The sequence below is a fragment of the Bombyx mori genome, chromosome 8 (assembly GCF_030269925.1).
Source record: "Bombyx mori chromosome 8, ASM3026992v2".
NCBI lineage: Eukaryota > Metazoa > Arthropoda > Insecta > Lepidoptera > Bombycidae > Bombyx > Bombyx mori.
Window position 1 is genome coordinate 15,492,125 of NC_085114.1, and position 22,601 is coordinate 15,514,725.

The 22,601-nt window shown below is 38.2% G+C and overlaps 1 protein-coding gene and 1 long non-coding RNA gene across 2 annotated transcripts in view; both read right to left on the minus strand.

Annotated features, from left to right (window-relative positions):
* Window positions 1-22,601, minus strand: part of LOC101744451 (protein halfway) — a 46,942-nt gene that overhangs the window by 19,000 nt on the left and 5,341 nt on the right. The gene's annotated exons all lie outside the window — the stretch shown is intronic.
* LOC134199306 (uncharacterized) lies at window positions 16,521-18,124 on the minus strand. The gene is made up of 2 exons (XR_009973744.1): window positions 17,084-18,124; window positions 16,521-16,971 (listed from the first exon to the last, which is right to left on the minus strand). It is a non-coding gene; the product is annotated as an uncharacterized LOC134199306 (long non-coding RNA).

Consider the following 22,601-nt stretch of genomic DNA (forward strand, 5'->3'; position numbering starts at 1 on the left):
ATTTGCGTAATCACTGGTGGTAGGACCTCTTGGGAGTCCGCACGGGTGGGTACCACCACCTCGCCTATTTCCGCCGTGAAGCAGTAATGCGTTTCGGTTCGAAGGGTAGGGCAGCCGTTGTAACTATACTGAGACCTTAGAACTTATATCTCAAGGTGGGTGGCGCATTTACGTTGTAGATGTCTATGAGCTCCAGTAACCACTTAACACCAGGTGGGCTGTGAGCTCGTCCACCCAACTAAGCAATAAAAAAAAGTAATAGCGGTTTTGGTAGTAATTGTGTAATAATGTAAGGTCTTCATGTAGTGTTATATATAGTTTTTTTTTTGTTTTTTTATATAACGAACCGCTTTTTTTTCAATGCATGTAGTCGGTACCTAGTGTAATTGTGTTAGCATTTAGTGTGAAATCAATCTATATGATACCTGTAATGTTCTGTGTTGATGTATAACATGTTGGTACCCAAGAAATAAAAATTAAAAAATATATATCATATTATATATTATATGTATAATGCCCTATATAAAAATTGGACTCACGACCAGGGTTGCCAGACGTCCCGTATTTTAGGCTTAGTTTAAAATCTCCCGGCGGGACTGACTTTGTCCCGTATTCGAACCGTAAGATTATAATTGTAATGAAAAAATATGTTAAAACCGATAACAATATGTTAAAACTGACATGCTCCTCGGAGAAATATAAAAAAATAAATAAAGATTGTCACTATATAATTTTGTTTTTTATTTGTCCCGAGTAAAAAGCTAAGGTCCCGTATTTTTTTGCCTATTTAAGTATTTGCCTTTATAGGCTGAAAAAAATCTGGCAACCCTACTCACGACCCTAGGTCCAGCAGTCAGGGGCACAACTGCAGCACCGGGTCAGTAAAATAAATTACTTCAACTGACTCTGAAGTCATCGTGGCCCAAATAATGAAACACCTGATGTAAAGTACACGTCGATGCGACTATATTAGGGTTTAGATTATTTATTTATATACACTTCATGTAAAATTTACATTGGCGGACTTAATGCTTAAGGCATTCTCTACCAGTCAACTAAAGCAAAGTGCAGAGTAAATAGTGCTGGGTGCAATTAAGTTACCTTTATTTTTTCTAGATTCCCTTTTTTTCTTTTTCTTTTTTTTTTATTGCTTAGATGGGTGGACGAGCTCACAGCCCACCTGATGTTAAGTGGTTACTGGAGCCCATAGACATCTACAACGTAAATGCACCACCCACCTTGAGATATAAGTTGTAAGGTCTCAGTATATTTACAACGGCTGCCCCACCCTTCAAACCGAAACGCATTACTGCTTCACGGCAGAAATAGGCAGGGCGGTGGTACCTACCCGCGCGGACTCACAACAGGTCCTACCACCAGTAATTACGCAAATTATAATTTTGCGGGTTTCACTTTTATTACACGATGTTATTCCTTCACCGTGAAAGTCAATCGTGAACATTTGTTGAGTACGTATTTCATTAGAAAAATTAGTACCCGCCTGCGGGATTCGAACACCGGTGCATCGCTTCAACACGAATGCACCGGACGTCTTATCTTTTAGGCCACGACGACTTCAAAGTTTCAAACTTTTTAGAGGAATAACATCGTGTAATAAAAATTATTATAGAACGCGACTTTATCGCGGAATCACTGTTGGGAGGATCCATAGAGAGCCATGCGCTCAGCTTCAAATGTGGGATAACCGTTACACAATGCGATATCAGGATTCAATGTGGGTCACATGTCACATGTCGGATCTTCCTGATGCACTATTTATGGTCTTAGGCATTCCAAGCGCCAGTCACCGTTCTCGTCTAACCGGTCGAAAGCAACGAAGTCGTGAAAATGAACTCACAGACACAGCTAAGTTCTTTTTTATGTTTGAGAGATTACTGATGGCTTGGAGGCCTCTACAGTTTCACCAGGACAGGTGGGCGAGCAAAGGTTCAGACAGAGGGGGGGAATTTGCTAACAGCTGTCCGAGCACCTCCAAAGGAGACCTAACAACTCAAGGGCAGCTGCTTTGCGAATGAATTTACTACCGGATCGGAATTGCGACCCGCTGAGAAGATCCGGCGAGAAACTCAGCGGGATGATAAGTTAGGTTGCACGTCGAACTCGGCAAAGAGTACGGTTACCGGGGTCCCTAAGTCTGCTAATAAGTGTTAGAGCTGAAGGCGTCTAATTCAATGTTATTGGATCTGATGGATTCGTAAGGACGTGTAAACAGCTAAATCGCTGGGCTGAGATTATACGTCCGGTGAGGCTAGAATAACCCCTCGGCTACAGTCATAAGTAGGAAAAAAAATGATTGACAGCATTCATATAGTGACATTTATGAACTCCCGTATCCACTTAATAACAGGTGAACCTTGAGCTCGTAACCCTAACAATGCAACAAATACAAAAAATGACCATATCTTGGCTTACCTAAAACCCAATCCTAATATGTTTTACCAAAAATTTTCCAATAATATAATTTATAATTGTTTTGTATTTGAAAACTAATAATATGTTATTGTCTAATGTGATCTAATTTTATCAGAGTTTGACCTCGCTCATACTTCCGCTGAGCAGATCATATGTTCAATTAATTTGTTACTATTATCGTTTGTAACGTTATTAAATAATCTGTATTGTTAATAAATGTATGTACTTAAATACTTTTTCGACTTTTAGAGAATTTTAGTAGTGCATATTATGATGACCTGATATGATCTCAAGGCAGGTGCTTTGATAAAACTCGATGCAACTTGTATGTTAGGTGTACATATATCTAGAACAAATATACTTAACAACTGGTATATGTCTCTGATATTTTACTATTATACGATAAAGAAAACGGACGATAAAGCAAAAAAAAAAAACAGGTTTTACCAGCCTCAAGCCACGGGCATTTGTTTATTTATGCTTTTTTTTATTTATTGCTTAGATGGGTGGACGAGGCCACTTGGTGTTAAGTGGTTACTGGAGCCCATAGACATCCACAACGTAAATGCGCCACCCATCTTGAGATATGAGTTTTAAGGTCTCAGTATAGTTACAACGGCTGCCTCCGCCCTTCAAACCGGAACGCATTACTGCTTCACGGCTGAAATAGGCAGGGCGTTGGTACCTACCCGCGCGGGCTCACAGAAGGTCCTACCACCAGTAATTACGCAAATTATATTTTTACGGGTTTGATTTGCATCACTAAAACCGAAGCTACCGAGTAGTTAGTAGAGCGAGTTTGAAGTATAGTCTTCGCCTTGACGCTAATTCCCGAGAGGAAGTCGAATATTGGATAATTGACCACGAGACTGTAAGCTGACTAGTCCATCTTACGAGCCGTTCTCAATAACTCATATATCTTTGTAGTATTATTAATGCAAATTCAGTGCTTGGCTCCTCCCTGGCTATTATACTCATTCTTAATTTGTTTATTTATTACTAGCGAGCTTCGGAAACATTAAAACACAATGAAACCAAAAAAAAAAAAATTAAATTAAAAAATTAAAAAAAAGTAACCTATGTTCATCAGGGACAATGTCGGCTTCTAATGGAAAAAGAATTTTTCAAATCGGTCCAGTAGTTTCGGAGCCTATTCGAAACAAACAAACAAACCAATCTTTCCTCTTTATAATATTAGTATAGATATAGATATAGACGAATAAACAGATTGGTATAACAATGGTAAGTAAAAGGAAAATTAAGATTAAAGAACTCACTTGTTCATGAGATATTTTCCCTCATGCGATAATTTTAATTATCCAGAATAATAATTCAAATTTTTTATTTAAAAAATCCCGTCAATTTGTTACTTTTTCATACGCAAACAGCTGAAGCATTTTAAACGATTTTCGGTATGCAAATAATTTGAACCCGAATAGAGTTCTCCTCATCCCATTAATAAATATCTACATTCAGCAGTTTCAACTAAGAATTTTCTTTCGTGTGACGCGGGTAACAGAAACCAGATAAGAAAAGGCAAAGATGTGAAATAATACGTATCTATACATAAATCCTACTAACTACTAAGGAATAAAGTGATTTGTCCATTACGCTATATCTTGTCTCCACTGTCAGTTCATAGACAATAGTATTTTTAGTGTCGCACGAATGTCGAAAAAGACCGAAAATTTCCCAATTAATGTTAAAAGATTACCGGAACCACATACATCGTCAAGTCGTCGTGGCCTAAAGAATAAGACGTCCGGTGCTTTCGTATCGATGCAACAGTGTTCGAATCCCGCAGGCGGGTACCAATTTTTCTAATGAAATACGTTCTTGACAAAATATGTTCACAATTGACTTCCACGGTGAAGTAATAGCATCGTGTAATAAAAAATTAAACGCGCAAAATTATAATTTGCGTAATTATTGGTGGTATGGCTTGTGATACCACCATCCCGCCTATTTCTGCTCTGAAGCAATAATGCGTTTCGGTTTGAAGGGTGGGGCAGCCGTTGTAACTATACTTGAGACCTTAGAACTTATATTTCAAGATGGGTGACGTATTTACGTTGTAGATGTCTATGGGGCTATGGGCTCCAGTAACCACTTAACACCAGAAGGGCTGTGAGCGCGTCCACTCATCTAAGCAAAAAAAAAATCGTGATCGATTTTACAACATGAGGTCAGAAATCTCAACGGCATGGCTGCCCCACACTTCAAATTACAGAGAATGACTGCTCCATGACCACATATACAGGAAGATGGTACGCGCTCCCTGCCATAAATAGGAAAACATTACGTCAAACAAACAAAAAACCTACTGACCCTTCGCAAAACAGTAAAAAACCCTGTTATATTTTTAGAAAAATTAACGTAGCACAAGTTTAAATCTAATTTCTTTGAGAATACAGTACAGTTCTGGTTACTTCAAATATGCTATCTTATCGTTGCGAGTTTATAACCTAACAATATGACAAGTTGAGCCGCCATACTCAAATTCTATTTCTGTACGAGAACATTATATTATCAGTATGATGTGCAAATATTGAATTGTCTATATGGCGAAATAAAATCTAAGAAATGACTGCGCTAGTAGTCTTGTTGTGTTATTAATAGCTTTTATACAAGCCGTCAAGCTTCGAAAGAAGGTATGTGTCTTTGTTAAAGACTAGTAGACCCATCAGCGAAATTCAAGAACCACAATCGCTGAGCACTAGATTAATGTCATGTGTGACGGACTTGGTGATGCAGTAGTTAGAAAGAGAGAGAGTATTCTTTAAAGTACACAAAAAAAAAACAATGCGATACATTAAATTTCAAAAAGTACAATTGGCGGTCTTATCGCTAAGAGCGATCTCTTCCAGACAAACATCAGGTGGACAAGAATTTTTTGGAAACGAATTACGCGCATAATTAGTGAGCGCTTCTGATTTTTGTGCCGAGGCTCGTGGGTTCTATTCTAACATCGGGCAAACATTCGTCTGATGAACAGGTTTGTTTGCTCTTTGTCTGGGGGCTTATTATCTATATATGTATTTGCCAGATGACCGTGCGTGATTTGTTTCCAGTTATTAAGCTATTACATAGCTTTTATCGTGGGCCTTGAGCGCGGCGACCGAATCATGAAATTCCGTAACGAAAAAAACCTAACACCCCTCACTCTACGTGCAAGCTGCTCTGCACGCGGTTTTACGCAAGAGCATCCGGGTGATGGAAGGCCGGCTATGCTCGACCCACGCTGGTTCTGACCCAGCGGGGTATTTCGTAGGATAACCTATTCAAACCGGCGCCATCTAGGCAGGCTTCGGACAGCCTGCCGACCGAGAGGGCTGGTGGTCGTGGCGCCGACGATCGCTGGCCCGGCGTCCCGAGGGGGAGGGTGATGGGAGAGATGTGCTCCGCACTAAACGCTTCACTTTCCTCCCTTTGCCTCTTCATGAGCTCTGTCTCATGCGAGGTTTGGACGTTGGTTGTTGAGCGACAGGAGGTTTTAGTCGGTTCGACTCCGACATGCCCCACCCTCCATCCCCAGTGGAGGGTGGGAGTCCGGCGATTTCCTCCTGACAAAAAAAAAAAAAAACCTCACTCTGTCTACCATGTAGCTCGCGTTCAACACATTCACACGTTGCGCTTGTGTAGTGTTTGTGAATAAGCGCGTGGCGTGACTTCACACTGCATGCACATCATGAAAAGTCTGCCCATCTCTCTCTCGCGCGGTCTAGCTTATGAGTGTGAAGGGGACAGTTAAGGTTTAGCTTTTATTAATGTTTAATATAGCGTGGTCTTGTTTTATTATTGTTTTAATATTAAATTATCATTGTCTAATTATAATTACATAAGTTGATAAAAAATACTATGCAATAGCTTTACCGCAGCAGTTCACGAGTGCCACACGTTTTTATTTATTTATTTGTTGTGTATGTTATGCTATCTTGAGTTTAAGACTGCGCTAAGCAAAATGAACAACATTTTCCAGTACACCAAACGGTGCCTGTATTGCCTGTATATCCGTTATATTAAATGCAAAATTTACATATACTGACGAAGTAAGCCTTAAAATGTAAATCTATAATAACCTACAAACTAACTTCAAAGGTATGCAAGTTATAACGTCGCCGTCTTCAATATAGAACTGAATATATACATACATAATTGTAGGCAATTATGCGCATAGAATACATGCATACAGAGTGGTCACCACACAGAATGGTCATAATAAACATATGTCGAAACTATTCAATGTTCTACATGTTGGAAGAGCTCTCAAAGACCCAAAGCATAAATGTAAATTTGTTAGGAAAACTCACTCAAGAAATCTTTAAACTTTAATAATAATAATAATATCTTTTTTTGTATAGAATGCGGGTACAAGTATGGTCTTAGCATAAATAATATTCAATTCCAGTACATTCTCCCTTTTGACATACAAAATTGAAGGAGAAGTAAATTTCCTAGTTTCTTAATTACCTAGTTCTAAGATAAATTTAAGAATGAGATCACAAAAAGTTTATTACAAAAATTGAGATCATAAATAAGGAGAGTGTTACAATTCATCATTTAGGAAATCGGTAACAGAGTAATAACACTTGTTTAATAACAGCGAAGACAGGAGTTGTTTAAATTTCCTTAAGGGCTGATCCTTTATACTATTCGACAGTGTGTTGAATAGGTGCCATACCCATAATGTTTTTTTCAGCATTGCAGTGTTAAATTGACCTGTATACAATAAATTCTTATATTTAATATGATTATTAATATTATTATTCTTATTATCTAGCTTTTGCCCGCGACTCCGTCCGCATGGAATAGTTACTTTAGCATAACGCTAAGTTTTACCCCCACTTCATTTACGTAGAAAGTGAAAATATTTTTTAATTATAAAATGTTAAGGAGTTTTTAATACCCCTATTTTGAAACATTATTTATTGGTGCTCCGCTTGCATTGGTCTTAGCGTGATATTACATAAATTATAGCCTTCCTCAATAAATGTGCTATCTAACACTGAAATAATTTTTGAAATCGGACCAGTAGTTCCTGAGATTAGCGCGTTCAAACAAACAAACTCTTCAGCTTTATAATATTAGTATAGATTATATTCATCTTTCTTATCTATATATTAATACGTGAAGCAAAAACTTTGTATCCCTTTTTACGAAAATTGCGCGGACGGAGGAGTATAAAATTTTCCACACTTATAGAGAATATAGAGAAGAAGTGCACAATGCTAATTTTTTTTTAAATAATGCATAAAAGATACATTAAATCAATAAAGAAAACATTACAAACACTACAGACCATGTATTTGACGCACACACGCATGCATACTATTTATTGTCAAACTTTTGTTCTTGACGTCTGTTGTCAAATTGAGATTAAATATTGTTTGTCTTTGTTAATATTTTTTATAGTGTAGTCTTGGCGAAATTTGTGATTATAGAAGTATAAAATACAATCATAATAGTGTACAAACTTACAATTCCAATTAATTATAGTCGAATTTCGACTACTGCGGGACCTCTAGTTCTACATCAATATGCGTTCTATGGTAGAGGCTAGGTGCATGCGTTTGTGACGTCACAGTACACCTACCTGCTTATTTATAGAAACTATTTACGTAATCATTAACATATATACCCGGTTTGTTTACTACTCGCCGCGTATGTCCGCAATTTCCTCGACGCGTTCTTTGAATCATATTGAGAATTGAATGAATACTAAAAGTTTATTGATCGCCGTCATTATTAAATTCTTTTAAGCTTCTACGAGTCGCAGACATAGCTTGGTCAATGACTCGAATATACTATGTTTCTTCCGTAAGCGTGGAATTGAGTTCCAATAAAATATCGGGAAATCAGTAGTTTTTTTTTAATGTCACTCACTTGAATTTACTAAAGGCTCTGCTCAAAAACTTGAAGCCTAAAATTTTGCATCACGCTGCTCTAACTTTGAGCATTTAAGAAAAACAATACCGTACTGTTAAAACTCAGACCTTAGAACTCATATCTTAGGATGGGTGGCGTCATTTACGTTGTAGATGTCTATTGGCTATAATAACCATTCAACACCAGGTGGGCTGTGAGCTCGTACACCTATGTAAGCAATTTTTATTAACTTAATGAGCCGAAGCTTTCACAAACCATTTTAGATCAAAGAGGTCAAAATAATCCATTTAAATTACAATATTTACACTGTCATTCTTGTTGAGACATGATAATGCCTGTCTATTTCGCATAGGCACTACGGCATAATCTCGACAACATTACAAATATCACAGGTGTGATTTGATTACACGATATTTTACGGGTCGCCGAGCCGTCGTCAAAAGTAAGTTGTCTCATACGAAATGCGTTCTTGTCTATACTAATATTATAAAGAGGAAAGATTTGTTTGTTTGTTTGTTTCGAATAGGCTCCGAAACTACTGGACCGTTTTGAAAAATTCTTTTTCCATTAGAAGCCGACATTGTCCCTGATGAACATAGGCTACTTTTTTTTAAATTTTTTTTATTTATTTTTTTGGTTTCATGTGTGTTTTAATGTTTCTGAAGCGAAGCGAGGGCGGGTCGCTAGTTAATAAAAAACAGAACCCACGAAACACATCAGTTTTATATGATGTTCAATAATAAAAACGCCTTCTTTTAATACAGTCTGGTCCTTTTAAAGATACATTCGTCGACCTCGATTGCTAAATATTGCTAAATATCAAAGGGCACAAGCTTTTCCTCTCTAGTTAAGAAAATTCGTATAGAGCGTCGAACGCGCAGTCCGTTTACTTAGCCTTCGGTGTCAACTTTAAAGTTTAAAGCTACTTATTATGGCTTTGCTACTGAAATAGATATGGATGGTATTACAAAATCGTGCGCGCTAGTCTCTAACCCAGAATTTATGCAAACTTATATAAGGCGAGTCCCTACATAATATTTTTTTTTTGTGGATTTCATGATTTTCACTTTTTTTTTCTACCTAAGCTGATAACCTTGAGAGGCTATTTCAGCGTAACCTTAACTAGTAGGTAAGGTCACAAGGCCCAAACCTGGCGACGTTGCTAACACGAACCCTAGCAAGAGCTGTGCTTCGCAGAATCTACCACCGGATCGGAAACGCGATCCACTGAGAAGATCCGGCGAGAAACTCAGTGGGCTGTATCTGTGGGTTAATGTACTCGTCGAGCCCTTCGTCGCAAGCGACGGGTTCGACAAGAACGATGACCGGTGCTTGAGGTACCTAGAAGCACCGTTAGTGGATCGGGAGGATCCGAAATTACGTGTTTTGGGCGACGTCGACTGCTTTCCATTCTGTCCGCAGGATCGGGAATGTAGTTACCGGCGGCTACGATGAGAGAACCCTCTCATCGTGGCATGCGGCTTTGTCGAAATGGCATGATTTACACGATTTAATGATAGATACATGAATACACGAAATGCATCGCTTTTCGCATGTTCGTCTGCTTCTTCTTACAGCACAGAAAAGCGCGATAAAAATACGACACACCGGTCTCTTTGGGCCAGGTGCCGAACCTTCTACGAGAGTATGTAGCACTCAGAAGTCGAAGATAGTAGAGACCAACTAAACGACCTCACTGCACTCTATCAAGCGAACGTCCAACCCGACGGTTATGGCTCAGGGATGCCTAGGAACCCCAGCGAAGCCACTGCTTACCACTAAGGATTATTTTCAAACACATTTACGTAAAAAATATACATACTAACTGTAACCTACTTGTGAGATTCAAAGTCCGATATCGTTGTTACTCCCGATACAATTACACGTTATACCCATTAGGCTACAAACGCTAACTACAATTTTTCTGCGTATCCAAACTGAAAATAGGTTAGCCGCTTAAACAAAATAAGATTTGTACAAACAATACCTATGGTAGCAAATGTATATGCAGCACAAACAAGACGTGGGGTCAGCGGAAAGTTTCGCTGACAGAGATATTAGGAAGAAACCCGCTCGTAGCTGAGCTGTTCAAAGTAATGAATAAGTCTAAGAGTAATCAATTTATTGCACCGATATTGATGAGTATCGACATACAAATCAAATCAAATCAAAAAATTTTTATTTAACATAAATGAAAGTACATACTTGTTGAACGTCAAAAGAACTACCGCTAATTCACAAGAACTAGCCTCCGTCCTGAGAAGAATTGGCAAGAAACTCAGCGGGCATGTCTTTTTTTTTATGATATTTTTTTTTTTAATATTAGTTTTTTTTTTTAATATGAAATTTTTACAATGAGTATTATAACGTAACAATTACTACAATATTGAAATGCCCGAAGCGAGCAACTGATACAGATGACTCTGGTACAAAATGTGTATCCCAGTTCATAGGCATCTCACCATAACACAGCAGTAATTAGCAGAACACAGTAGTGTACTTAGTACGAGTTACTCTATACAAATTTGATTTAACTTTTACGCGATAGAGAAGTTAAAAAACTCATATGACAACTACAAGGAACCAGATGTCGGTCGTTTATTTATTCGTTTAATTAATTCACTAGATGATGATCGAGTTTTTTTTTTGATAACGCCATCTTATTGTTTCTTTAAAGCGGTTAGTTGCCCTCAATTAAGAAAAATAGTATTATCATTCGCCAATAGATGTCGGCAAGAGTAGATTATAGAAAACACGAATAAAACAACATTTTCTGAAAATAAATCGTAGCTAGATCGATTTATCGCCCCCGAAATCCCCTGTATACTAAATTTTATGAAAATCGTTGGAGCCGTTTCCGAGATTCAGATTATATGATTATATATATATACAAGAATTGCTCGTTTAAACATATAAGATAATACATAAACTTTTACAAAACACTGTTGTATTATGTGCGACGTCGTCCGGGCGAACACATGTGACAATAGAACATGATGATGCACTCCATTCAGATATCGGCCAATGACTGCTGCTGCGTATAATAACTAGCCACATGTGACGTCATGTGTTGGGTTTAATATTAGAAAAGTATATGAATTTTTCGGCTTTATCTAGTGAGATAAAATTTGAATTATTAGTATGTATTAGTATGTATTATTAGTATGAAGTCGAGTTGGCCTAAAGGATAAGACGTCCGGTGCATTCGTGTTGAGCGATGTACCGGTGTTCGAATCTCAGGAGGGTACCAATTTTTCTAATTGCCACGGTGAAGGAATAGCATCGTGTAATAAAAATCAAACCCGCAAAATTATAATTTGCGTAATCACTCTTGTGAGTCCGTACGGGTAGGTACCACCCGTGGTACCACCACCCTGCCTATTTCTGCCGTGAAGCAGTAATGCGTTTCAGTTTGAAGGGTAGGGCAGCCGTTGTAACTATACTTGAGACCTTAGAACTTATATCTCAAGGTGGGCGGCGCATTTACGTCGTAGTTGTCAATGGGCTCCAGTAACCACTTAACACCAGGTCGGCTGTGAGCTCGTCCGCAAAACTAAACAAAATGGCCACCTTTGGCCATTTCGAATAGAATATTTTTTTTACTTATTGCTGAGACTTTAATAAATATGTAGGTACATATATACATTTTTATAATATTACATTTTTTAAAAATCATTTGCATATGTAACAGAACTTATGGTTATATATATGTTTATGTTTATGTTTATCACCCATAACACACGGAATCGTAAATTGGGGCCCGATGCCCGACCGCACGTGATTTGTTTCCAGTTATTTAGATCTTATAAGTGTTGTTCAACAATCATAAATAATTTTAATTCAGGTCACGTGTCTTATTACGATGGCTTTAAATCAAATATTACAAATAAGCCAGTTTGTTTTTGCTTGACGATGTTTTTCACGCTGTTTGTGAACTAGCGGTATATTTTATTATTAACCTTCGAATCAGCATATTAAAATTTACATGTAGGTCTAATAGTAAAACGCATAAATATATATTAATAAGGTAAGGGCGTCTGTTCGTAATTACATCAACATGAGGAGGTTAGAATTGAAGATAAAATCGTAAACAGATTGCTGTGGAATTAGTTCGTGAACTATATGCGTCTTGATAGAGTCGTATACGTATTTCATTAGAAAAATTGGTACCTGCCTGCGGGATTCGAACATCGGCCCAGTCGCTTTGCTTTATACGATTTCACCAGACGTCTTATCCTTTAGGCCAAGAAGACTATACGGATGATGTTTCTAGAAGGCCTCATATTTTTACTGGTGGTAGGACCTCTTATGAGCCCGCGCGGGTGGGTACCACCACCCTGCCTATTTCTGCCGTGAAGCAGTAATGCGTTTCGGTTTGAAGGGTGGGGCAGCTGTCGTTACTATACTTGAGACCTTAGAACTTGTATCTCAAGGTGGGTGGCGCATTTACGTTGTGGATGTCTATGGGCTCCAGTAACCAGATAACACCAGGTGGGCTGTGAGCTCGTCCACTCATCTAAGCAATAAAAAAATAAAATTAAAAAAATTCCACTAAATGAAAACTACGAGCTCACGGCCTCTCAGAAATTAAATGACCACTGAGGCTCATGGTCATCACTACCTGAAGCACGTAATTTTTTAATATTTTTTATAGCAACTATTCTGTTCTTCATGCTGCAGTGCTTCGCGGCATGAATAAGCAGGATGGTGGTTACGTTATCCATGCAGGATCATAGATACTGCGCCGCTGTTTTGTCTACCATTTTAAGCGAGAATTTTGTTATATATCTAGTCGTTATTGTCTAGTAAAAAAATCAAAATCTCCAAAAGGACACATAGTATTTAATATCTTCTTACGACGACGTAATGGTATTTACAAAGTACTATATGTATTAATACTGTATGTAATTGTTTAAACAAAACACGAGACTGTCGCAAAAAACCTTGAAGTTTTTTTTTAGATAAAGACATTTGCATATAACTGGTTTGTTACTCATCTTTATTTGAATAAATAGGCTAAAATGCTGTTGAAAATATTGTTTTTTTTTTGTGATCTTAATGTAATATTGGTGTGCTCGAAGTCACGTATGCTGGGGCAAGTACCTACTGGTAAATTTACGGTGTTCCTCTTAGAGGGGGCCCGAGGTGTGCAATGCTAGCAATAGTTAATCAGCCTGTTCGTCAATAACTTCAAGGTGGGGCAGTCCCAATCATAACTCATCCGTAACAACGGTTCTCCAAAATCCAAACTACCCTCCACTTCCCAAAACGTTCTTATCGGAATCCTATTCAAGTAAGTCTAATCAGACGCTAAAAATAAACTGTACCCACTCACCTCGACTTTTATTCTACTTTGTATTGTCCATAACATGCGTTGTAGGTATATCTTGTATAACAATAAATCATTAATTGGAAATTTATTCAATTCTTGCGTCTCTTTATGTTTATCATTCATCTGATTCTAATGAAACTTCAAACAATTGTTCAAATATATTTGTTTCATATATTTAGTAACTCACAGGGGGTAGCAGTCCGAGTAAACAATCCTCAGAACGGAAGGAGAATCTGATTGAGTTGGATTCGGTAAACACGAGGCCGTGACGCGGCGGCGGGTCGTGGACTTCCACTTGTGTAAACAAGGGCGGTAACCGTAAACAAGGCTCGGTCGGAATTGGACGCACGCTCGCCAATGTCCATAAACATGTCCGACCTGGGCAATGACAATAAACTGCAAGACACGGCAGTATTGTTTGCCGTCTGTTTTTTTTCCTTCTTGATTGCGTAGATACGTGACCAATGTCACTGCCTACTTAGAGTAAAGTACTTACCGGACTCCATTGACAATGCCTACATGATAGATATGGGGCGTAATCTCAATTGCTATGAGTATAGCGGCTACTTCACTCTTCAAACCGGAATGCCCCACTGCTGCAAACATAGGCAGGATGGTGATACTTTATCCTACCTTTTTTTTATTGCTTAGCACCTGGTGTTAAGTGGTTACTGGAGCCCATAGACATCTAGAGCGCAAATGCGCCACCTACCTTGAGATATAAGTTCTAAGGTCTCAAGTATAGTTACAACGGCTGCCCCACCCTTCGAACCGAAACGCATTACTGCTTCACGGCAGAAATAGACAGGTGGTACCCACGCGCGCGGACTCACAAGAAGTCCTATCACCAGTAATTACGCAAATTATAATTTTGATGGTTTGACTTTTATTACACGATGTTACCTACCAATTCGCCTAAGGGCCTATTCCAGCTACGCCCGGATGGGTAAGTGAGCTCACGGGCTCAACCTGAGAGAATTTGCTAACACTAGCAAGAGCAGTGTTTCGCAGAATCTACCACCGGATCGGAATCGCGACCCACTGGGAAAATCCAGCGAGAAACTCGGAGGGCATAATGGTGATACATCCCCATACGAGCTTCACGTCTAAACAAACACCAGTTATTAAATAAATTAATTTAATTCCGTGTTTTTGATTTTTATTCCTTCATCGTGGAATTCATTTGCGGAGACATGTTAAATTGAGTCTTAAAAAATTGGCAACTATAATATGTATGATTTGAAGGCGAGTATAATCCCATAGCTTCATACAGTATGCAGTATACTGCTGGTCACGACTAGTGCCTATTCAGAACCTAAGCACTAGAAACTTAAATAGGCAATCACCTTTTCAATTTTCGTATCAAATGATATCCCACTTTTTTTTTCCACTTTTATAGAGGAACATGTGGTTTGTCTGCCGTAATACGCTAGACATGGGAACTCGCCCAATTAATAAATTAAGTAACAGTTACTAAATTATTAAAGCTATAAATAAATAACAACGTGTACTGTACAAAAAGTTAAATATAAAAAAAAACGATCTTTAGCTAAACTAAACGAGGTCAAAAACCCGCGCGGCGCTGCGTGTATTTCAAAAAGAATCGATTTTTTGTGATGTTTTTTTTTTGCTGTAATCGATTCAAATGTAATATTATTCTAAACTGTTGTTTGGGAATTTGTTTCTTGCGTCGATTTTTCGTTCAAAGGAAGATATTCTTAGCTATTATATTTAAAGATGGTGTTAACGCTTGGGAACACCTAGGTAGGACTCGTTCCAATACATTCCAGACGTGCGTTTCGGTTTCAAGGATGGAATATAATAATATGTTACACTGTATAACGGATACTTTGACCTTGTGTCTCAAGGTGTGTAGCGGCATTCCCGTTGTGATGTACATGGACTCCTGAGTTTATTTACCCTTATGCAGTAAATAAAAATGACATTACAGTTAATAAATGCCTAATAAGCATCGGATCTATAGTACCACAGCCACCCCACTCTTCGAACTGGAAAGCAATACTGCTTTGCAGCAGAACTAGGCAGGGTTGCAGTACCTGTCGGCGCTTACTCACAACAGACCTACCACCATTTAAATCTAATAAGGACTTAAATTGCTAATCTGTAACTGTCTGCCATTGAAAATATTTTTAGATGTTAGACATAAATGTAGATACCTCAGTCAATGTTAAGTCGTAGACACTTCCGAGTATCGATATTCTGTCAACCATTTCAAGGTGGGTGGCGCATTTATGTTGTAGATGTCTATGGGCTCCACTAACGACTTAACACAAGGTGGGCTGTGAGCTCGTCCATCCATATAAGCAATAAAAAAAAATTGTTTTCCTATATATCGACTTTTCCATCCGGGAATAACGCAACGCTACTTGATCGATTTTGACGAAACTTTTTTTTATATTTGAAAGCTCACGATTACAGATATAAATTGGTATGTCTATCTTATCTAGCCTATGATGACGGTAACTGGAGATATATAAAACGTAATCACATAGTTAAGCATTTTTCGTTTTTTTTTTGTTTTTTTCTAAAGACTGCAATTTCTATTTTGTCTATGACGCATTTGCGTAGTTATGTTAATTATAAGTTACGTGTGTGCGCGAAATATTTTTATTCGGTTCTTTTACATTCAAGACTTAATCATATTTCAATTACAATATATTTAATCTAAATTAGCGTGGGTAGAAACGTAAGATGGGCTTAGTATTAAAATTTATTATAGACTAGATGACCCGGCAGACTTCGTAGTGCCTCAATCGATAAATAAAAGACCTAATCTTTTGTATAAAATAAACTTAAAACAAACAAAAGTAATTCGTCCGACGGGGGACACATCAAAGGAAAAACAAAATTGTTATTTTTATTTAATTCCGAGCATTTTCATATTTATCTACCTTTTAAACCTTCCCTGGATTTCCACGAATAATTCGAGACCACAATTAGCCAAATCGGTCCAGCCGCTCTCGAGTTTTAGTGAGACTAACGAACAGCAATTCATTTTTATATAATATATAGATAAGACTCGCCGAGAAACGTATGTATGTACGTATATCTGCAGGTGTATTCTAGGAATTGAATAAAACGAACGTTTGCATAGTTAAGTCAACAATAAAATCATGAACGTGTAGAAAAACTGGGCCAGAAAGAGATCAAGCGATGTTTTTATTTCCTTTTACTTATAAATTTGCATATTTATTGTTTTCTGATTCATAAAATAATTTTACGCTTGACACTCTCGTGTTTTTGTTTATTTTTATTTGTTTTTTTGATGAGATGGACAATCGGGCTCATGTCCGGAACACCTGTGGAAGAAACAGCCAAGATTGTGGTAATTACCCGCAGTCTCAATGTACCGTTACCCCTCCGGGTAAATTCTTCTGATTTATTACACATAAATCTTCTAAAACCCCTTACCTGTTTCGTTTCGAATACACGATCCACTAACGGTGCTTTTAGGTACCTCAAGCACCGGTCATCGTTCTCGTCGAACCCGTCGCTTGTGACGAAGGGCTCAGCAAGTAAATTAACCCACAGACACAGCCCACTGAGTTTCTTGCCGAATCTTCTCAGTGGGTCGCGTTTCCGATCCGGTGGTAGATTCTGCGAAGCACGGCTCTTGCTAGGGTCAGTGTTACCAACGTCGTCAGGTTTGAGCCCCGTGAGCTCACCTACATGTCAGGGCGAAGCTGAAATAGCCTCTCAAGGGTATCAGCATAGGAAAGAAAAAAAGAAAAAGAAGCAATGCTCTTGCTAGGGCTAGTGTTAGCGAATTCTCTCAGGGTGAGCCCGTGAGCACACCTACCCTTCAGGGCGTAGCTGGAATAGCCTCACCTACTTGTTAGGATTACACTTAAATGGCCATTCAAAGCAATCAGCTTAAGTAGGAAAATAATACTAATAATACACGTGGCTACGTAACGCAGGAGACTACAGGCTCTACTTAAAAACATGCGAGCTGCGAGCTCGTCCACCCATATTAGCCGATCACAATAACCCAGACTACTCAATCATAACGTAATCGATACGTTTCGTTATTTGATCCAATGTAAGCGTTGATAATGCGCGCTGATAAAACCGTGTGACATAATATATTTAGGTCAAAGTTACCGTTTAACAATAGTACGTATAAAGAGTTTGACCAGTGGTCGGAATTACAATAATGCCACTTCAAAACTTAGATTAATTTTATATATTTATCGCATTTTGTCTTTTGTTTTGATATCAAGATTTTTTTATAAGATGGGCTATATTTCAGTTGACAAATACAGGCACGTAAGATACTGGATCGCTTAGTCCTAGTACATATATTTTTCAATAGACATAACTTATTTAGAAACGAAATAAATATACCCGGTAAGTAAATCTAGCTTCTAATTATTGTTATTGATTAAAGAGCTAGTTTTATTGTCTTACAATAATAATAATAAGAATAATACCGTTCTGTCTGTGCTGTGCTGTTTTAAAAAAACTGTAGGTACTTAAAGATATTTTTTTAAATATTATTTAAAGAGTAAGATTTTAAACATATAGTAGAATAATAATAAGCAAATAATAAGGTAAGGCCATATTACAATACCATGGATAACTTCCTCCTTAAGTCTCAAGCCTATGGTTTTTGCCTTGTGGGCACATTTTTTTTATTGCTTAGATGCGTGGACGAAATCACAGCCTACCTGGTGTTAAGTGGTTACTAGAGCCCATAGACATTTACAACGTAAATGCGCCGCCCACATTGAGATACTCACACTCACTCACTACACTTGTCTCAGTATAGTTACAACGGCTGCCCCACCCTTCACGCCGAAACGCATTACTGCTTCACGGCAGAAATAGGTAGGGTGGTGGTACCTACCCGTGCGGATTCACAAGAGGTCCTACCAGCAGTACTCCTTCCTGTCAACTACCGCGAAGCAGTTTTACGTTCGGTGTAAACAGTGCATTTAGGTACCTCAACCACCACCGGTTATCGTTCGAATCCGTCGCTTGCAACGAAGGGCTCGGCGAGTAAATTAACCCACAAACACAGCCCACTGAGTTTCTCGCCGGATTTTTTCAGCGGGTCGCATTTCCGATCCGGTGGTAGATTCTGCGAAGCACTGCTCTTGCTAGGGCTAGTGTTAGCAACGTCCTCAGGTTTGAGCCCCGTGAGCTCACCTACCTGTTCTGTGAATCTAGTATAACCCCTCAAGGTTACTAGAATATGTAGAAAAAAAAAACGTTTGGTATTAAAACAGGTTCGGTATTAATGGAAGGTATAACGGTTATCTATACTAATATTACAAAGCTGAAGAGTTTATTTGTTTGAACGCGCTAATCTCGAGAACTACTGGTCCGATTTGTGATTCTTTCAGTGTTAGATAGCCCATTTATCGAGGAAGGCTATAGGCTATATAACATCATGCTAAGACCAATACAAGCGGAGCACCAATAAAGAATGTTCCAAAATCGGGGTTTTTCCCTTTTGAGAGCTTCCGCTGCGTGCGCTGCAGAAACTGTTAAAGTTTCGCTAAAATAATGTATGACAGAATTGTGCTCCTTTAAAAGATCTAAAAAAAAGTCCGCGACAGCATATGTCTATATGTTAAGGTGGGCTCACTATAACGTTTTTTATGCTAACATTGCTAACCAACCACGCGGACGAAGTTGCGGGCAAAAGCTATTAGAATAATATTAACAAGGCAATATCGAAATTCACCGTGTTTACGGGCTCTGACTTTTATGAGCATAAAATAATAATCACTGTTCCTGTCGAAACATAAATCCCTAGTGTAAATTTCATTGAAAGATTTCTCGATAATTCTAACTTACAGAGTCGACATCGGTAACGAGATAATTAGATGAGAGACGATGAAGTTGATCGAATCACTCGCCCCGTCCGGCGCGAGTTCAATGCGTTTAAATGAGGCTTCTGATTTACAAAATGACTGTTTTATATGCCTTTATAGTTAGTGTTAATTATGATATTGTACTGTTGATTTATTAAGTCGAATTGTTGCTAGTTACTTTTAATTGGATACTTTTTAGTAGTGTTGTCTTAGATTTACGCAAATCGCAGACGTAATTCAAAGTTTAACGGCCGTCTGGTGTAGTGGTAAGTGACATGGTCACTACACAAGGGGGTCGCGGGTTCGAATCCCGCCAAGGGAAGATATTTGTATGATAAATGTCTTTTCCAGGGTTATGGATGTTTATTAAATATATGTATGTGTATAATAAAAATCTTACATTTATTTCCGTTATCTGGTACCTGTAACACAAGTTCTTTACGAACTTAATACGGGACCAGTTAATGTGGCGTGATTGTTAGTAAATATTTATTTATTTTATTATATTATTATTTATTATTAATTATGATATTGTACTGTTGATTTATCAAGTCGAATTGTTTTTAGTCACTTTTAATTGGGTAGTTTTTAGTAGGGTTCTCTTAGATTTACGCAAATCGCAGACGTAATTCAAAGTTTAACGGCCGTCTGGTGTAGTGGTAAGTGACATGGTCACTACACAAGGGCGTCGCGGGTTCGAATCCCGCCAAGGGAAGATATTTGTATGATAAATACAAATGTCTTTTCCAGGGTTATGGATGTATATTAAATATATGTATGTGTATTATAAAAATCTTACATTTATTTCCGTTATCTGGTACCTGTAACACAAGTTCTTTACGAACTTAGCACGGGACCAGTTAACGTGGCGTGATTGTTAGTAAATATTTATTTATTTATATTTATTTAAAGTTTACGGTTTAATTTCGCGTTTATTATAATTATCATTCCGTTATTTTCGAGGTTTCCAATACCTAAAATACGGTTTTTATGATCGCAGATAACGGACCCAATCAGTGGCAGATAGTATTTTTTATTGCCCTTATAAGTAGACGAGCATACAGCCTACCTTTTTTTTTTATTGCTTAGATGAAGGGTGGACGAGCTCACAGCCCACCTGGTGTTAAGTGGTTACTGGAGCCCATGGACATTTACAACGTAAATGCGCCACCTACCTTAAGATATAAGTTCTAAAATCTCAGTATAGTTACAACGGCTGCCCCACCCTTCAAACCGAAACGCATTGCTGCTTCACGGCAGAAATAGACAGGGCGGTGGTACCTACCCGCGCGGACTCACAAGAGGTCTGCGAAGCACTGCCCTTGCTAGGGTCAGTGTTAGCATCACTCCGATTTGAGCCCCGTGAGCTTACCTACTAGTTAAGGTTACGTTGAAATAGCCTCTCCTAGCTTAGGTAGGGAAAATAAAATATTGGCTGATGAACTGACAGACACTTCCCCTTCTCACTCATAAGCTAGACCGTGCGAGAGAGAGATGGGCAGACTTTTCATGATGCGCATGCAGTGTGACGTCACGCCACGCGCTTATTCACAAACACTACACAAGCGCAACGTGTGAGTGTGTTGAACGCGAGCTACATGGTAGGCGGAGTGAGGGGTGTAAGGTTTTTTTTTCGTTACGGAATTTCATGATTCGGTCGCAGCGCTCAAGGCCCGCTATAAAAGCTATGCAATAGCTTAAAAACAGATATCGTCTTTTCAAAACCGGAGCTAATGTTTCGTTCGCGGCAGAAATATGCGTGCGAGCCCACACGAGCTCAAAGCGCTCGCCAGAATTAATGATTTAATTAAATTTACCAGTAAACGCACATCAACAAACACGACACTGAATCGATGCGTCTATTTATAGAGTACTCTGGAAACAAATATTGCGTCATCAACGGCTCATTACCGCATCACGTAATATAATCACAAAGTCGAGTAGTTTCCACTAATTATCGTCTTTATTTTGTATTACTCAATTGATATTAATTAGCAATAAATAAGGATGTAATGTATATCCAGGCAGGAACACCGGTATTTTGTTAGGTAAACTAAATTATATAGTATTCTCAAAGTTTCCATGTTTGGATTTTTGTTACTCGATTAAACAAAAATGCTAATGTAGGTGGTAGCATTGACATTGTTCATGTCTATGGCTCCGTGGTCCGTGAAATCGTCCACTCATCCAAGCAATAAAGAAGGCCTAGTATTAGAGTCATTCGTGCCCACGGACTCACGGGCTTACTGGTGGTAGGACCTCTTGTGAGTCCGCCCGGGTAGGTATATTTCTGCCGTGAAACAGTAATGCGTTTCGGCTTGAAGGGTGGGGCAGACGTTGTAACTATACTGAGACCTTAGAACTTATATCTCAAGGCGGGTGGCGGCATTTACGTTGTAGAAGTCTATGCGCTCCAGTAACCACATAACAACCAGGTGGGCTCGTCCACCCACCTAAACAATAAAAAAATTAAAACACACACTTATTGACTTATTGTTAGTGTTAAAATTAATATCATACACGCGAAATTTAACCGATAAACCAATTTGAAAAATTCTCAAGACTATTTGAGTTATTTATTTTCACTTTTGACGAAGGTAGCGCAATACAAGTGTATTATATCCTTTTAAAGTTACAGTGATATCGTTTAACACAAAAAAGAAATTGGAAATTTAGCAAGCTTCTTCACTAAACACCCGCTTCATTGTATTCAGCACATGGAGTTAGACATATAGGGTTGAGGAAAAAGTTTCTTCGCATTTTTTAAGAAAATTCACTACATTTTTTAATATAGTTTATTTACATTTAACTAAAGTATGCAGGTACCATTTTGTTCGATAACTTTTTGCTTTCTTGTAGGTAGGAACATGGTCCCGATGGTCCTGTATTGAAAACGCTTACACCAAATTTGTGCTACTCTCACAGACACCGCACTAGGTCCATAAACATCGCAATTTTTTTTTCGCGGCTTGCCTTGCATTTCTACCTTTTTTGCAGTAAAATTTTAAAATGTATCGAATTTCTTCATTAGGTTCACTCATCTTGACAGTACGAAAAATAAATAAAAATCACATATTTTCCTAATTTGAATTTGGAACTATCTTCTT